Here is a 16,207-nt window from a genome sequence, read left to right as displayed (position 1 = left end):
CGAGAACTAAAATAATGTCAGCTGATGAAACTTATGAAACCTGTGCTCAAAGCGTTTAGAGTTTGCCAACAGTGTTCAGCGTAATAATTATGTAGAATAGCGGCGACCTTATCGATTTCAATGACCTTGATATATGTTGTCAGGGTCATTATTCTGAACAACTTTTCCCTATACATGTTACTATCGTTCGGCCTTAGTTTCCGAGTTATACACAAAAATTTAGTAACAAAAAAAAGTTTAATAAATACAATACGACACTTCTTCGCTGTGGTCGCGCGCACGCACGCACGCACGCATGCACGCACGCACGCACACACACGCACGCACGCACGCGCACACACACACACACACACACACGCGCATATATATATATATATATACACGGGGGATGTAAGGGGGCCTTCGGCCTTCCTCTCGCACTCGTGCAGGACACGTGCAAATATTCCTCGTTACGGAATTCGAAAAGAACATTATGCAGGATATTTAGCAGAATTTTTATTTCGACGTCATTATAATTTTCATGAACGTATTGATGCTTTCTTTGATATTATGGCAACTATGTATACATTCTCTGAAGAATAAGAATAATAAAAATTATATTTTTTTATTATTGTAAATGTTTTAATTTTGTTTTGTGTGAAAAGTCATGAAACTTATGTGATATAAAGAACACGTGGGCGGGGGGCAGCTCCGCTCCCTCCTGCACTCCCTCCCTGTAATTTTTCTTAACTCTAACTCACCATTTTATGTCGCTATTTGGTTAATGTGAAAACAGTGGAAACGAATAGCGTAAAAAGTCGCAAACCTATGTGGTACTGTACAAGCGTGGACGTCGTTTACTTTACGTTTCATAAATACGATACAAGATACCAGTGTTTTACGTGTCGTAAAGTAAACGACTCTCATGCTTATACAGTATCACACAGGTTTGCGACTTTCCACGCTGTTCGTTTCCAATGTTTTCACATTAACCAAATAACGACATAAAATTGGTGAATTAGAGTTAAGAAAAATTACGGGGAAGGGGTGCAGGGGGATAGGCTCCGCCCCGCCCACGCGTTCTCTATACCACATAAGTTTTGACTTTCCACACAAAACAAAACTAAAACATTTTTACACTTTTTTTATCCCTTTTTTACAGCTCCCCTCTGCTTACAGAGCAAAGCAGAGGGACAAAGCTTCTCTTCCTGTACCCTGTCCACGCGTTTTCTTCATCCTACTCTCCTCTCTGTTTCAAAACTAATAAAATTGAAGCAAGAAATTAAAAAAATTTTGTGTATAACTCGGAAACTAAGGCCGAGCGGCAGTAACATGTATAGGGAAAAGTTGTTCAGAATAATGACCCTGACAACATATATCAAGATCATTGAAATCAGTAAGGTCGACCCTATTCTGCATAATTACCTTTAGTGTTATACAGGGTGTTACAAAAGCATCGGATTTGCTTAGCACCATGCGATAGAGAATGATGAATTAAGGCGAAACTATTTACCGCATCAAAAAATAGTATTAGACATTTCTTCTTAGATTTTCATTCTCTATCGCATGATGCTAAGCAAATCCGATGCTTTTGTAACACCCTGTATATTAATATTAATAAAATGAATGTTTATTAAAGTAACATTTTTACTGTTTTTTTTTCAGATTTCCCAGTGATAAAAATAATACGAAAAAGACAATTTTTTATGGTTAGATACATATTAAGTAATAACCGTTGCAGCACAAGTTTTCAATTTCTTTAGAATAAATATAAAGTTAAACGCTCCAAATATGTTTAATAAAATAATACAATAAGAAATATTAATGTATCTACTTAATAAGTTTAATACGCATTCTCATAAATTTATGGAAATTCTTGGCATAATAGAAAACTACAGATTTATATTAATAAAAATAATTCCTCAGTTATTTGTTAAAATAAAATTATATTATTACGAAAAACATGTTACTTTAAAAATGCATAATATATTTCTTCGACATAACTTAATAAAAACTATATATTATTTTTGAAAGTCAGTAATTTTATTTGTCTAATATATTAATATAATCGTTAAACATTTTCTTTATATTATATATTTTATATTGTATTAAAAATTTTATGTTAAAATTTTGTTTTATTAAAATGTTTTTTTTATTAAATGTATTTTAATTTTGAATATCTAAGCCTAAATCTCGGAGACGTTAGCTACAAAACTTGGGCACTGGTAGTCCATTACACTTGTATGGTCAAAACTTCGTACGCGTATTAAAAGCTGTTTTAAAATTGCTATCAGTATTGAAAATCCATAGTTTCTGTTACGTACACTATAGATTTTCAGTACTAACAGCAATTTTAAAACACAGCCAAAGTAAAATCAAGATGGATAGTATAATGTTCTATTCAAAAGCATCACAAGCATATAATATTTACAAAAAAAAGACATTATTGAATCTACATTGTTTTTAATCTATGTTGAAGAATAATTAAAATGGATAGTTCATAAAAAGAATTAATAATGTTTGCCTAGTAACTATTTTTTTTCATGTTTTCACCATTACATTTTTCAACTAGCCTAATATGATAATTGATTAAGTATTTAAGATTAAGCATAGAAAATGGCTTAATAAAGTCTATATTTTAGATTCCATCCAACAAAAATAATTCGACAAAAGTTAATAAGAACTATCATATCTCATTTTCATTAAATTCTCTAAACGTTTTGCTCTAACTCCATTGTCTCTATTAGAGTTTAAAATGTATTTTGGAACTCAAGACTGATGAAATTGATTATATACATGATTTTAAAAAGTATTCAGACAAGAAATAAGCAAAGAAAAGCTCATATGTCGGTGACAGTCGCATCGTATTTGCGCTGGCGCGTATGTTAACAGTTAACCACACAGTATTTGGATAAGTTACCAATGGCATAGGAAGACAAAAACTGATCTAACCTATGTAATGACCTGTATGTATGAAAAAACCTATGTAAATGACCTTTCTCGGTCATAAAACAAGTAAATAAATAATTGAATAAATAAACTAGGCATGTCTCAGTGGACATTAGACTCACAAAAGCAGCACCCTGCAAATTTTTGACATACAAATTTACTTGGCAAAAGTTTTCCCCAGGGTTTCCCGCTTTCTGAGCTGTATTTTCATATTGTATATGGGTCTAAGAATCATATGGAATAGGTTTTTTCCGTTTGCAAGTGGGGCCGAAAATCGACGATTTCTAACATTGTCCTTTGTGGCAAGAACAGAGCAAACCTTGCTGTACATAGCATGATAGCAAATTTGTAACAAGAACAAGGCAATGTCATACACAATAAATTTCCTGCCATAAATTTATTGTCATGTCGTGTGGCAAGCTTTGCTCTGTTATTTGCGTAAATTTTGCGTTTTATCGTGTCGAAGCAAATCTTGTAATTTCTTTACGTAATATTCATGTACAAGTCTTTCTCTGTTATATACAGAATCGTGTAATGAAAACTTTTGCCATAAATTTGCTCTAAATTAATAAATTTGCACTAACTTTTAGAAGACAAAGCAAAAGACAATTACTTATCATAAAATTGTTATCAAAATTGAAACAATCCTTGCTGTAAAGCTTTCATATGTGATTTTAGCACGCCTGGCTAGCTGGGCAGTTTAAAAAAATTTTAATATATAATTAAAATAAAGTAAAAATGTCTAAAAAAGAACTGTTTATTCTTTGATTTGTTTGATAGCATTATTTTGTGTGTGTGTGTGTGTGTGTGTTTAAAATTTAGATTTGGGTACAAATTCTTGGTACAAAATGTAGGTTAATACAGCATATAGCTTTTTTGGAAATTATATAACAATAAATTTTATATTTATACTTTTAAGTAAAAACAATAAAATATTCTATTATCATCATAATTCACGATTTTACACATATATATATATATATATATATATATACATATATTTGTTTTACCTAGTGAAAGCGAGAATGCGCGACAATTATGTATAACGCGCAGCGTTTCTCAAAATATCCATGTAAATTCTCTATAAATATTTCTTAATAGATATATCCACAGAAAATCTAATAGATATTTCAAAGGTAAAAGGATTCGATGCAGTGATGAAAAAAGAACATTGCATCCACGTGGATAACTTATAGAAAAATCTACATTCACGTAATCCATGTAAATCACGTGAATTCCATGTGAATTCCACAAAATTTTTTCAATTTGCCATACCCCAATAAAACAATTACGTGACATCTACATATCACGTAATTGTTTTATTGGGATATGGCAAATGAAAAAAATTTTGTGATACAAAACCAATCGTCATAAAAGTTGATGTATTATGAGATAAAATATGAAGAAATTTCACCAAAATCAACTGACTAAATAATTGAATCCTGGTCAAAAATTAGAAAATAGTTCCGGTGGGTTGTGTGATGGCAATGCCTATTTGCCCACTCATATAAACATACTTTGGGATACAATCACAATTTCCTCAGTGTCTTTGGACATTTTTTCGCTCTTCAAGACCTCAGGACTCATTAATTGTAAGTTGCAGGTAAGTTGTTTATATGCCAAGATGTAATTGTATATGTGCGCAAATAAATACTGCCATCGCATTAATCCGCCGGAACTATTTTCTAGTTTTTAACCAAGATTCATTAATTTACCCGGTCAATTTTGGTTAATTTTCTTCATATTTCACCTCATACTATGTCTATGTCAAGTTTTATGACAATTGATTTTGTACCATAAAAATTTTCCAATTTGCTATACTCCTTTAAACTTGACTTAAAAAGAGGAGAGTCTACAAGACCGTTTTTTGCTCCTCGCGGAATTAGCTCAAATTTTGTAGAAATAATCATAAAGATCTTCATAACTTTCTTAAATCATTTACTAGAATATTATTTCAATTCGGAGAAAGAGGCATCCAAAGTTTTAGATTTTATAGGGAATTTTGTTTATTTGCAGATTGTTTGTCGTAATTCACCCTGTTAATTATTAATCCCAATCACTAAACTTTTTCAAAAATTTTGTATGAGTATGATATTTAAAATATATCATTTTGATGATTTTAATTTAATACACCCCGTTGAAAAGATTACATGGAAATTCAGATGGTTATCCGTATGTATGTATGTATGTGGATTCCCATGGATTTTAGATGGTTTTGTATTCCATATGGTTTAGATGATTTAGATAGTTTTGGATTCCATATGGTTATCCATATGGAATCTGTACAAATCCATGGAAATCCATATACATCTGGATTTTCATCTAATCTTTTCAACGGGGGCGTTCATATTGGGAATGACTTAAATCCGGAAATATCGCAACATCTTACAAGGGAACAGTCGGAAGTACCCTTCATCGATTTTAATAAGTTTTGGATATGTTGTAGTGCATAAAAAAATATTAGACCTACATTTTTTTTTACGTCTCTCAATGTTTAGGGCTTGAAACTACCCTTCGGAAATAATTTTTTTATTTTTAGCATTTTTTCGTTTTTAGCAAATATCTTTGAAAATATAAGATTTATGAAAAAATGTTCTATACAAAAATTTTATGACATTTTATATTCTTTATAATGGTATATTTATTTTTCAAAAATTTCAAATTTGTTAATTTATCTCTACCATCACTCCTTTTTTTGCAAAATGTAAGGACTAAAATTATGAACCATTAAAAGCTAAATCCATTCATATATGTATAACAATATATAGGTTCTACCATTCAATTTGAGGGAAAACAAAATTATAATCTTGTGCCATAGGCGTCACGTTAGAATTGTTGCGTTATTTCTTTCGTCGCGTTGCACTCAGTAACTGAATATATTTATATACACTAACGCAAAAAAAATGGGACAAAAATTTTGACCGAATTTTTAGGCAATCTTCAAAGTGATGCAACTTTACGAAAAATTATCCAAATTACATAAACTTTGAAAACGTGGTCCAATACAAACCAAATAAATTTACTAGAAAGAGGTGAAAGAGACTGCAACCTATCTTGCCTCTCACTCTATTCGCTTGGCTGGGGAGCCAAGCAGTTCATTCTACATGTCGATGGTTCGTAGTCCATAGACGCAAAATTTTCACTTTTCAGAGATATTTCGAAATCTTGAATGAATTCCCCTCTCCTCCTCCTCCTCGGCCACGTTATTACCATTATGATGATACTCAAACTTCACTGATCGATTTAATAAGACAATTTCCGATAAAAACGGACCTCCTACTGCTACAGTACCGTAACTTTGCCCTTGTGCCGGAAGCAATAGATCCCGACGCTTTATTTTTTATAGTATCCTCTCTCGCTCCTACAGATCTCATTCCTGTCTTTATACCTTATTACCATAACTCTTTCGCAGTTCCGATTGATTTCTTTTATAATTTCTTCCCCCCTTCTACCGCCACACTAGAGATTATTTTTTAAAAAAAGGAAAGGAAATATTCAAATATGATAATGATCACCTTTCCCCTCTTCCCCCAAATTGCCTTAACAATATCTTTATACAATCTAACGTTAATTTTATTTTAATATACACATATTCGTAACCATTGTTATTAATCAAAACCTATGTCAAATATACATAAAATTGTCTATTTCACAACGACTTCAGTCTCTCTTTGTAAACTTAATGTTAGAATAAATATTTTTGTTAGCTTTAAGTAATTTCATTGTTTATTTAATTTCAACGACCTCCCCTTGTCTCCTAATTAAAGATTGCATCTGGTCCGATCCCGAGTTAAAGCGATTCAATTCATTGACTCGAAACTTGGACCGACAGACACATGACTTGGAACAGGTTATAGCAGCCCTATCGGCACGTTGATCTACATTTTCAAGTCATAAAATGTGCGTTCGACCCGAGGCACCTACCCTCTCTCTCTGGCGTGCCTACGGGAGTGGTAAGTTTCGTTACATCTTTCCCTGCCTTACCTGCCCTTTTTTGAAGAATCCTTCCAACTCAAATCATAAAGTTTAAATCCCACAAGATTGGACGTAACAAACGTAATAAAATTTTGGGGACTCGTCCGGGATGAAAAAAGTGCTATCTTTGAGAAAGAATAAAATGAGGTCAATTTTAATATATAATACTGATGTCGATAATTTATATAAAATCACGGTAATTATTCATCTATACGGAGCCACTCCCGATTTCAATGTCCTTCACATATGTTGTCAGGGACATGATCCTGAGTAACTTTTCCTTATAACTTAATCGTCGGTCATTGTTCGTTAAAGAGTTATTAACAAAAGAAGTTTGAAAAATATCTATGCAGAATAAAACAATACACACACACACGGGCGGAAGGGGAAGATCGCAAGTTCTGTTATCAAGGTCATCATTCTAAGTAATGTTGTAAAGATTTTAGGCCGCGCTCGGCATTTATTAAAAAGGTATTAACACGGAAAATTTTCACAATTATATGTCATTTTTGACGTTGAAATTTTGATTATAATATTTAGACAAGAAATGGATATAAGAACAATACTGAATTTATTAATTTATATTTATTCATTTATATTTTCATTTTTCCTAACTCTAACCCACCAATTTTATGTCGCCATTTGGTTAATGTGAAAACATTGGAAACAAACAGCATGGAAAGTCGCAACCCATGTGGTACAGTATAAGCGTGGACATAGTTTAATTACATACAATTGAAAAATTGAATATTCGAGCTCAGCATTTTTCTTGGTTTTTGCCCTTTTATTGACTTTCTAGACAAAGCAAACTCCTTCGGCACTTTTACTGCAGTATTAATAAACTTAAACGTAAACGACGTCCACGCTTGTATTGTACCACATGGGTTTGCGACTTTCCACGCTGTTCGTTTCCAATGTTTTCACATTAACCAAATAGCGACATAAAATTAGTGGGTTAGAGTTAAAAAAAATTACGGGGAAGGGTGCAGGGGGAGGGACTCTGCCCCTCCCCTGCCCACGCATTTTCTGAGAATACATTGTCTTTCCACACCAAATTTTGTGTGGAAAGTTTGTGTGACATAGTTATTTCTCAACAAAGTATCATACTTTTGCGTATTTCTGTATAAGACATCCTTACCAACGGAGTGGATGCAGGAGGAGGAGGTCGAAGGCTCCTTCACTTGCACTCTCCCTGTGTGTGTGTGTGTGTGTGTGTGTGTGTGTGTGTGTGTGTTCTATTTTACATATGAATATTTTTCAAACTTCTTTTGTTAATAACTCTTTAACGAATAATGACCGACAATTAAGTTATAAGGAAAAGTTACTCAGGGTCATGTCCCTGATAACGTATGTGAAGGACATTGAAATCGGGGGTGGCTCCGTATAGGTGAATAATTACCCTAAATTTAAATATAAAAAGGTCAAAAGTTTTAGTGTTCACAAAAAGTAATGGAAAAAAAAATTTCAAAAATTGGAAGTAATGAAATAAAAGAATCAAAGAAGTTAAATGATTTAAATATTTTGGGTATTATTTTCAAAAAAAAAACAGACACATAAGAAAGACAGTTAAAAAAGAAAGGATCCAATGAAATAGGCATAAGGAATAGAACAATAAAAATTTTAAAATTGTTTCAAAAGGACTAAAAATGTTTCACAGTTTAAATAAAAAATATTTTACCGTATGCAACTAAAATTTGGGCTGAAAAGAAATAAAAGTTGAGAGAATTTAAAAGAAGTATATCAGATTAACTTTAGGTTTAGGTTTTAACACTCCGATATATAGTACAAAAAAGACAAAAACAACTAAAATAAGAATAGAAGCTGGAAAAAGAGTGGTGAAATATGAAAAAAAGAAACAGAAGAGTAAATTAGAAAGAGAAGAAGGGTAAATTAAAGAAAAGAAGGAAGAAAAAAGATCGCAGTAAGAAAAGAATTAAATAAGATAATTATAGGTTAAAGTTAGTAAATGTTCAGGAAATAGGGGCAAGAAATAAAAAAAAATCAGGTAATAATAAAAAAAATTAGCATTAAAATATAATAAAATTTATAATTTAAATAAAAATTTAATTTAAAATAATACATTTTAACAGTTCGCGTCCTCTCTACATATTTGACAAGCATGAATTTTTTTAGAAAGAGTGAAGGAAAGGAAAGAGATTAGAGAGAGAGAAAAAAAGAGAGAGAGAGAGAGAGAGAGATGGGGGAAAAGAAATAAGAAGATAAAATATCAGGTAAAATTGTTAATCGTTTGTTATAGAAGGAAAGGAAATAAAATAAGGAATAATATTAATTTGATATTTCGCATATTTTTCGTACTTGATAGTTTTCAGAAAGAAAAAAAAGGAAAGAGATGAGAGAGAGAGAGAGAGAGAGAGAGGAAAAGAGAGAGGAAAGAAATAAGAAGGTAAAATGTCAGGTAAAATTTTTAATTGTTTGTTATAGAAGAAAAGGAAATAAAATGAGGAATAACATTAATTTGACATTTCGCGTACTTTTCGTATTTGACAAAGTTTTTAGAAAGAGAGCAAGAAAGAAAAGAGATAAGAGAGAGAGAAGGAGGAAAAGAGAAAGAGACAGGGAGAGGGAAGAAATAAGAATATCCGGTAATAATAAAATAACAAATAACTTTAAAATATAATATAATTAATAATTTAAATAAAAATTTAATTCAAAATAACATATTTTAATAGTGTGCGTATTTTACGTATCTGACAGCACCAATTTTTTTAGAAAAGGAGAAGGGAAAGAGATGAGAGAGAGAGAGAAAGAGAGAGAGAGAGAGAGAGAGAGAGAGAGAGAGAGAGAGAGAGAGAGAGAGAGAGAGAGTGAAAAGGAAGAAATAAAATATTAGGTAAAATGGTTAATAGTTTGTTACAGAAGGAAAGAAAGTAAAATAAGAAATAACATTATTTTGACATATTTCACGTATTTTTTATATTTGACAGTTTATAGAAAAAGAGCGGGAAAAGAAAAAGTAATAGAAAAAAGAAAAAAGAGGGAATAGATAGATAAATAGATAGATAGGTAGATAGATAAAGAGAGGGAAAAAGAGAGAGAAAGAGAGAGAGAGAGAGAGAGAGAGAGAGAGCGTAGGGAGCAACATTAAAATATAATTTGATTTAATTAAAAATTTTACTTAAAATAATACATAAAATAGATCAAATAATAATATCTTTAAAATTTTTAAATCTTTTAGAAAGAAAGAAGATAGAGAGAAAAGAGATAGGTAGATAGATTGAGAAATAGAAAAAGAGAGAGATTATAGGGAAGATAAAAAATTGACAGTTTAGTTAATACAAGCGCGCGCAAAGCACGTGCTGTGTGCTAGTTCCTCTTATAAAATAGCCATGTAACCCTAAAGTTGCCTGCTAATCGCGATTGCATTGTTGCCGCTTTATTCCGATCGCGATTGGCTGTCTCGCGCTTGACTCGCTTCGTGTGCGAGAGTCGTGGTTTGACAGTTTAGTCGAGAGTAGCTGTCATTGCGATTGAATTTTGACAGCTGTCAAATTTGGTGAAAAGAGTCGATCAAGTAAGTTGTAATTTATATAATCCAATTATGATATTTAACTATTTCTTAAAATTTATATAACATGTGTGTGTGTGTGTGTGTGTGTGTGTGTGTGTGTGTGTGTGTGTGTGTGTGTGTGTGTGTGTAAATTCTAGGATTATATATTTGTAATCGAAAAATAGACAAGAAAAAGACGGAAATAGATTGATAAATAGAGAGCGAGAGAGAGAAGGAGAGAGGGGCGGGAAAGGAAAGAAAAGAAATATAAATCCAGGTAATGATATGAAGAAAATACATACTTATCTTTTAATATTATTTATATGAAAAACATAATTATTTATGAAATAATATTTATTACACAATACTAAGTTTTTTCAGAGATAAATACAGAGAGAAATAAAGAGAGAGAAAGGAAAAGAAAGAAGAAAAAAACACAAATACAAAATCAGGTAATGATTAAAAAATGCATAGCTGTTTTTACAAAAAAGTCATTTATATAAAAAATATATTTATAATATAATACTTAATACACATCATGTTTTTTTGTAAAAACAGTTATGTGGTTTTTTATAATATTAAAATAAAATGATGAAAAATAAATATTTTACGAAATACTTAATAATTTATATAAAATGTTTCCTTTTTGAAAAAAATGAAACTATGAAATATTTTGTAAAATGTTCACTTTTTATGATTTTATTTTAATAATGTGCACAAAATAAGAGAAAGAATCAATTGGTATAAAAAAACCACGTAAGTGTTCTAACAAGAAAAAAACCATGATGTTTTGTGCATATAAATATTACATAATATTATGTTTTTTTGTAAAAACAGTTATGTGGTTTTTTTATACCAATTAATCCTTTCTCTTATTTTGTGCATAATATTTTTAAAATAAAATGATAAAAAATAAATATTTTACAAAACACTTTATAATTTGTATGAAATATTTCCTGTTATGCAAAAAAAAACTATGAAAAAACTATAAAATATTTTGTAAAATATTCATTTTATTTTAATAATATTATGCATAAAATAAGAAAAAAAATCAATTGATACAAAAAATCACAAAACTGTTTTTACAAAAAACATGATATTAATAATTATGTTTTTTATATAAATATGATTTTTAAAAAATAACTATATTTTTGACATCATTACCTAGTTTTATATTTGTTTTTCTTCTTTTTCTCTCTCTCTCTTTTTCTCCATTTATATATTTAAAAAAAAAACAACATCGTTTTCTGTATAATAGAGAAAATTTTATAAATAAATTATGAAATATTTTGTAAAATATTTATTTTTTATCATTTTATTTTAATAATATGCACAAAATAAAAAAAAATAAAAAACCATGACATTTTGTGCATATAAATATTTGTTAGAATATCATACTTTTTTATAAAAAACAGTTATGTGGTCTTTTTATAAAAATAGATTGTTTTTATTGTTTTATACATAATATTATTAAAATAAAATAATAAAAAATGAATATTTTACGAAATATTTTATAGTTTAGTTTTTTGCATAACAAGAAATGTTTTACAAAAATTATAAAATATTTCGTAAAATATTCATTTTTTATCGTTTTATTGTAATAATATTATACATTAAATAATAAGAATCTATTAGCATAAAAAGACCACATAACTGTTTTTACAAAAAAAAAAACGTAATATTTTAACAAATATTTATATGCACAAAATGTCATAGTTTTTTGTAAAAACAGCTATGTGGTTTTTTTATATCAATTGATTTCTTTCTTATTTTGTGCATAATATAAATTATTAAAATAAAATAATAAAAAATGAATATTTTAGAAAATATTTTGTAATTTGTATGTTCCAAAATATTTCTTATTATACAAAAAACTAAGCTATAAAATATTTTGTAAAATATATACTTTTTGATTACTTTATCTCAATACTTTTTTGCACAAAATAATGAAGGAATTTATTTATTATATAAGGAAAAAAAAATTAAAAGACAGTAAAGATCTAAAAAAAAATAGAAAAGGTAGTTTTATGTTAATAATATTATGCACAAAATAATAAAAAGGATCTATTAATATAAAAAGATCACATAACTGTTTTTTTTTACCAAAAAACATGATATTGTGTACTAAATATTTATATGCACAAAAAGATGAAGAAAATTATTTAATATAAAAAAAATAAAATTTAAAAGAACAGTAAAATAAAGGTGAAATAAAGTCTATTATAGTTTTTGGATATCTCGAGTGGATAAACGAAATACAAATTTTTCAATTTGTACGAAAGAGAGCGCACTAAAAGAAGCGGTGAGCCGCTTTAGCTACAGCACGACCCACTGTGTTAGTCACTGTGAAGTTGGCACCGCAAGTTTTCATGACAGTTCTACTTGCACCCCAAATAGTCCTAGAGGTCCTGATAAGTTTCAGAAATAGTTCCGTTGATGTAGTTAAAAAAAATGAAATTAAAAAAATAAGGTGCTATTTTTCCTGGCACCTTATTAATAAAAATTGAACGTTTTAACAGCACCTGTAGTGTTCTACTTGCACCCGTAATAGTTCTAAAGTTCCCGATAAAATTTAGCAATAGTTCCGTACATTAAATATATTTAAACAATCTTTTAATTTGGCTGTTGGCACCGCTTCACAAGAGTAAAGTACTCCTGTTTAGCGAATTTCGGCCAACTTTGTGGCCTTTTCTAACAGTTCTGCAATAATTCCAAAGCTTTTGTAGATTTTGTCGACAGTTTCCGTCTTTAAGCATTTTTTAATAATTTTTTTATTAGACGGCTGGCACAGCACTACAAGAGTAAACTACCATTTTATAGCAAGTTCCAGACGAGTACATAGTATTTTTCAATAGTTCTGCAATAGTTCCAAAGCTTTTTGTAGGTTTTGTCGACAGTTCATTTGACTAACAATTGTATTTATACGTAACCTCTTTCTAAACCTCTCACGATAAGTATTTATACATGTCATGAATTACTGGTTAACAATAGAGCGACGTTGTAAGTTAATTTACAAATAAAATATTATATTAAAATTAAATATATTTGACGATCAATACTGTAATTATGTTGGTAATTTAACTTAAACAAATCATATGGCCTTTTAATTTAATATAAAAATGTTTCTCAAAATTAACTTTTATTTTAACTACAAACAAATTAATCTTAACGTAAATTTAATAGAATTAGTATATATTTACGTAACTTTTAACATAATAGAATTAATTTCATAATCAATTAAATTTCATTAACTTACAAGGGAACCTCGCGAACCCGAAAATTTTGATTTTAATGAAACTTGGCATAAATGTAGAGGGGGTAAATACATGAATTTAAAAATTTTTAGTTGGTGCTTATAAATGTAGAGGGGGTAAATACATGAATTTAGGAATTTTTAGTTGGTGCTTATAAACAGTTTAAAGGAGTGAAACCACCCTTCAAAGATGAGACATTTTTGCGTTTTCTCGATATATCTCGCAAACTAAACAAAATATAAAAAAATATTTCATACAAAAGTCTTACAGTATAAATATCTCTATTTAACTGTTCTATTTATTATTTAAAAAAAAATTTTTTTTTTCAAAAAAACTTTTTGAAAAATAAATTTTTTCTGAAAAAATAAATAACACAGTTATTACTCTACATTTATGCCAAGTTTCATTAAAATCAGAATTTTCGGGTTCGCGAGGTTCCTTTGTTAGTTAAAAAAATAGATTAACTAACCCAACTCTAAAATTTAAAAAATGTCAATTACATTACTAACACATACATATTAGATACCATAAAATTGGCTGAAGTTTAAATACAATAACGTAGTATTCATATCTAATAGTACGAGCCAGAATCAAATAAAAAATTGTTTAAAAATGCATAAAGGCCTGAACTGTGGATAAAACTTGCAAAAAGCTTTGGAACTATTGTAGAAATATATTGCTATGGAGAATGCTATGTACTCGTCTGGAACTCGCTATAAAAAAAGAGTTTACTCTTTTAATACGGTGCCAGCCGTCTAATAAAAAAATTGTTTAAGAATGCTTAAAGACCGGAACTGTCGACGAAACTTACAAAAAGCTTTGGAACATTATTGCAAAATTGTTAGAAAATGCCATAAAGTTGGCTGGAACTCGCCAGACAGTGGTACTTTACTCTTGTGGTGCGGTGCCAACAGCCAAATTAGAAAATTGCTTAAATATACCATTATATGATTTTTTAAAAATTACATTCTTCAAAAAATAATTTTTATCGTATTGTTTTAAAAAAATAATAAAAAAATTAAAGAGACTATTTAACGTCAGTGAACCTAGCACCCCCACTAAAAAGTTTGGACATATTGCATAATTTTCTACTAATTATTTGCTAATTTTCTACTCTAGTTCCGAATTTTTTGCTCCTATTCGTTTGCAGAAAATTAAGATTAAAAGTGAGAGTACTAAGTTTATTTGACTTACGCTAGCACCCCCACTAATAAAAAAAGCATAAACAAACAAATATATCAAAATTTTTTGCTCATTTTCTGCTTTAAGAAATTGTTATCAAAGTACGATATTTAGAACTAGCGAACCAGAACCCTTAAAGTACCCTTAAAAAATTAATTACTACATCAACTATGGTATCAAAATGGTATCAAAATCGTCTATTTATCTGCTCTTAAAATAGGTCCTAAATTTTTTGTTTAATATTTAACTTGTGCAACTCAATTGTTATGGTAGTGGTGCTGACGCGCACATAAAAATACTCTTAAAAAATTTGTTGCTGCATCGATTATATTTACATAATTGTTTATTTATCTGCTGTTAAAATATCCTGGTCTCGAACTTTTGTCTGCACGTCAGCACCCTCACCTTAACAATAGAGTTACAGAATTTAAATACTGGACAAAAAATTCAAGACCAGAATATTTTAAAAATAAATAAATAGACGATCATTTTAATACCATAGTCATGCAGCAGTTAATTTTTTTAAGATACTTTACTCTTGTGCATTAGCACCGCCACCCTAACAATTGAGTTACACAACTTAAATATTGAGCAAAAAATTCAATACTTAAATATTTTAAGAGCAGATAAATGGCAGATCATTTTCGTACCAAAGTCGATGCAGCAATTAATTTTTTAAGGGTACTTTATTCTTGTATTTTTGTAAATTTTAAAACTTTTTAAAGTGGTAAATTGTATATTTTATTAGTATTTAATTGATAAAGTACTTTTAAAGTTGTTGTGGTATTGTAGTTTATTTTTAACCATTTTCTCTTATATTGTCACGGTACGATTATTCTGAATAATCCGTACTAAAAAAAAATAAATAAAAATTCATTTAAAAAGTAATAAACGGACATTACCAATCTCTTCGGAAAAAAAAACGGCCTATGACCGATCAAAAACATTCGAACAGAAAGTTCCAATTAGAAAATATCCGATCGAAACTGTCTAAGTTTTCTCAGTGCAATACTTTGATAACCGTTCAATATCTTTAATATTTCTTTACAGTTTCTTAAAGCAGAAAATAAGCAAAAACTTCTGGTATATTTTTTTGTCTATATTTTTTGTCTATACTTATTTTATTAGTGAGAATGTTAGCGTCACATGAATTAGCACCACTACTTTTGATTTTAATATCTTGTAAACGGATAAGAACAAAAAATTCGGGACTAGAGAGTACAATAAACCAATATTGAATCCTAGCGAGATTCCTATTTTTATATTTCTTTATATTTCTCCGGGTAAAACTAATGTAAATTATAATTTAAAATACTAATAAACTATCTATCCATTTAAAGTTTAATTACCATCCATATAC

General features: G+C 29.3%; 2 protein-coding genes across 12 annotated transcripts in view; one reads left to right on the top strand and one right to left on the bottom strand.

Annotated features, from left to right (window-relative positions):
- Positions 1-16,207, bottom strand: part of LOC105840120 — a 62,781-nt gene that overhangs the window by 35,162 nt on the left and 11,412 nt on the right. The window lies entirely within an intron of this gene.
- The window catches only part of LOC118647549 (putative nuclease HARBI1), a 47,275-nt gene continuing 41,176 nt past the window's right edge, over positions 10,109-16,207 (top strand). For both annotated transcript variants that reach the window (XM_036292618.1, XM_036292617.1), the window contains exon 1: positions 10,109-10,435. The gene's annotated coding sequence lies outside the window, so the exon portion shown is untranslated. The remainder of the gene's footprint in view (positions 10,436-16,207) is intronic.

The sequence above is a fragment of the Monomorium pharaonis genome, chromosome 10, assembly GCF_013373865.1.
Source record: "Monomorium pharaonis isolate MP-MQ-018 chromosome 10, ASM1337386v2, whole genome shotgun sequence".
Lineage (NCBI taxonomy): Eukaryota > Metazoa > Arthropoda > Insecta > Hymenoptera > Formicidae > Monomorium > Monomorium pharaonis.
The sequence above is the reverse complement of the archived record's forward strand: the minus strand, read 5'-3'. Positions and strand labels throughout refer to the sequence as shown.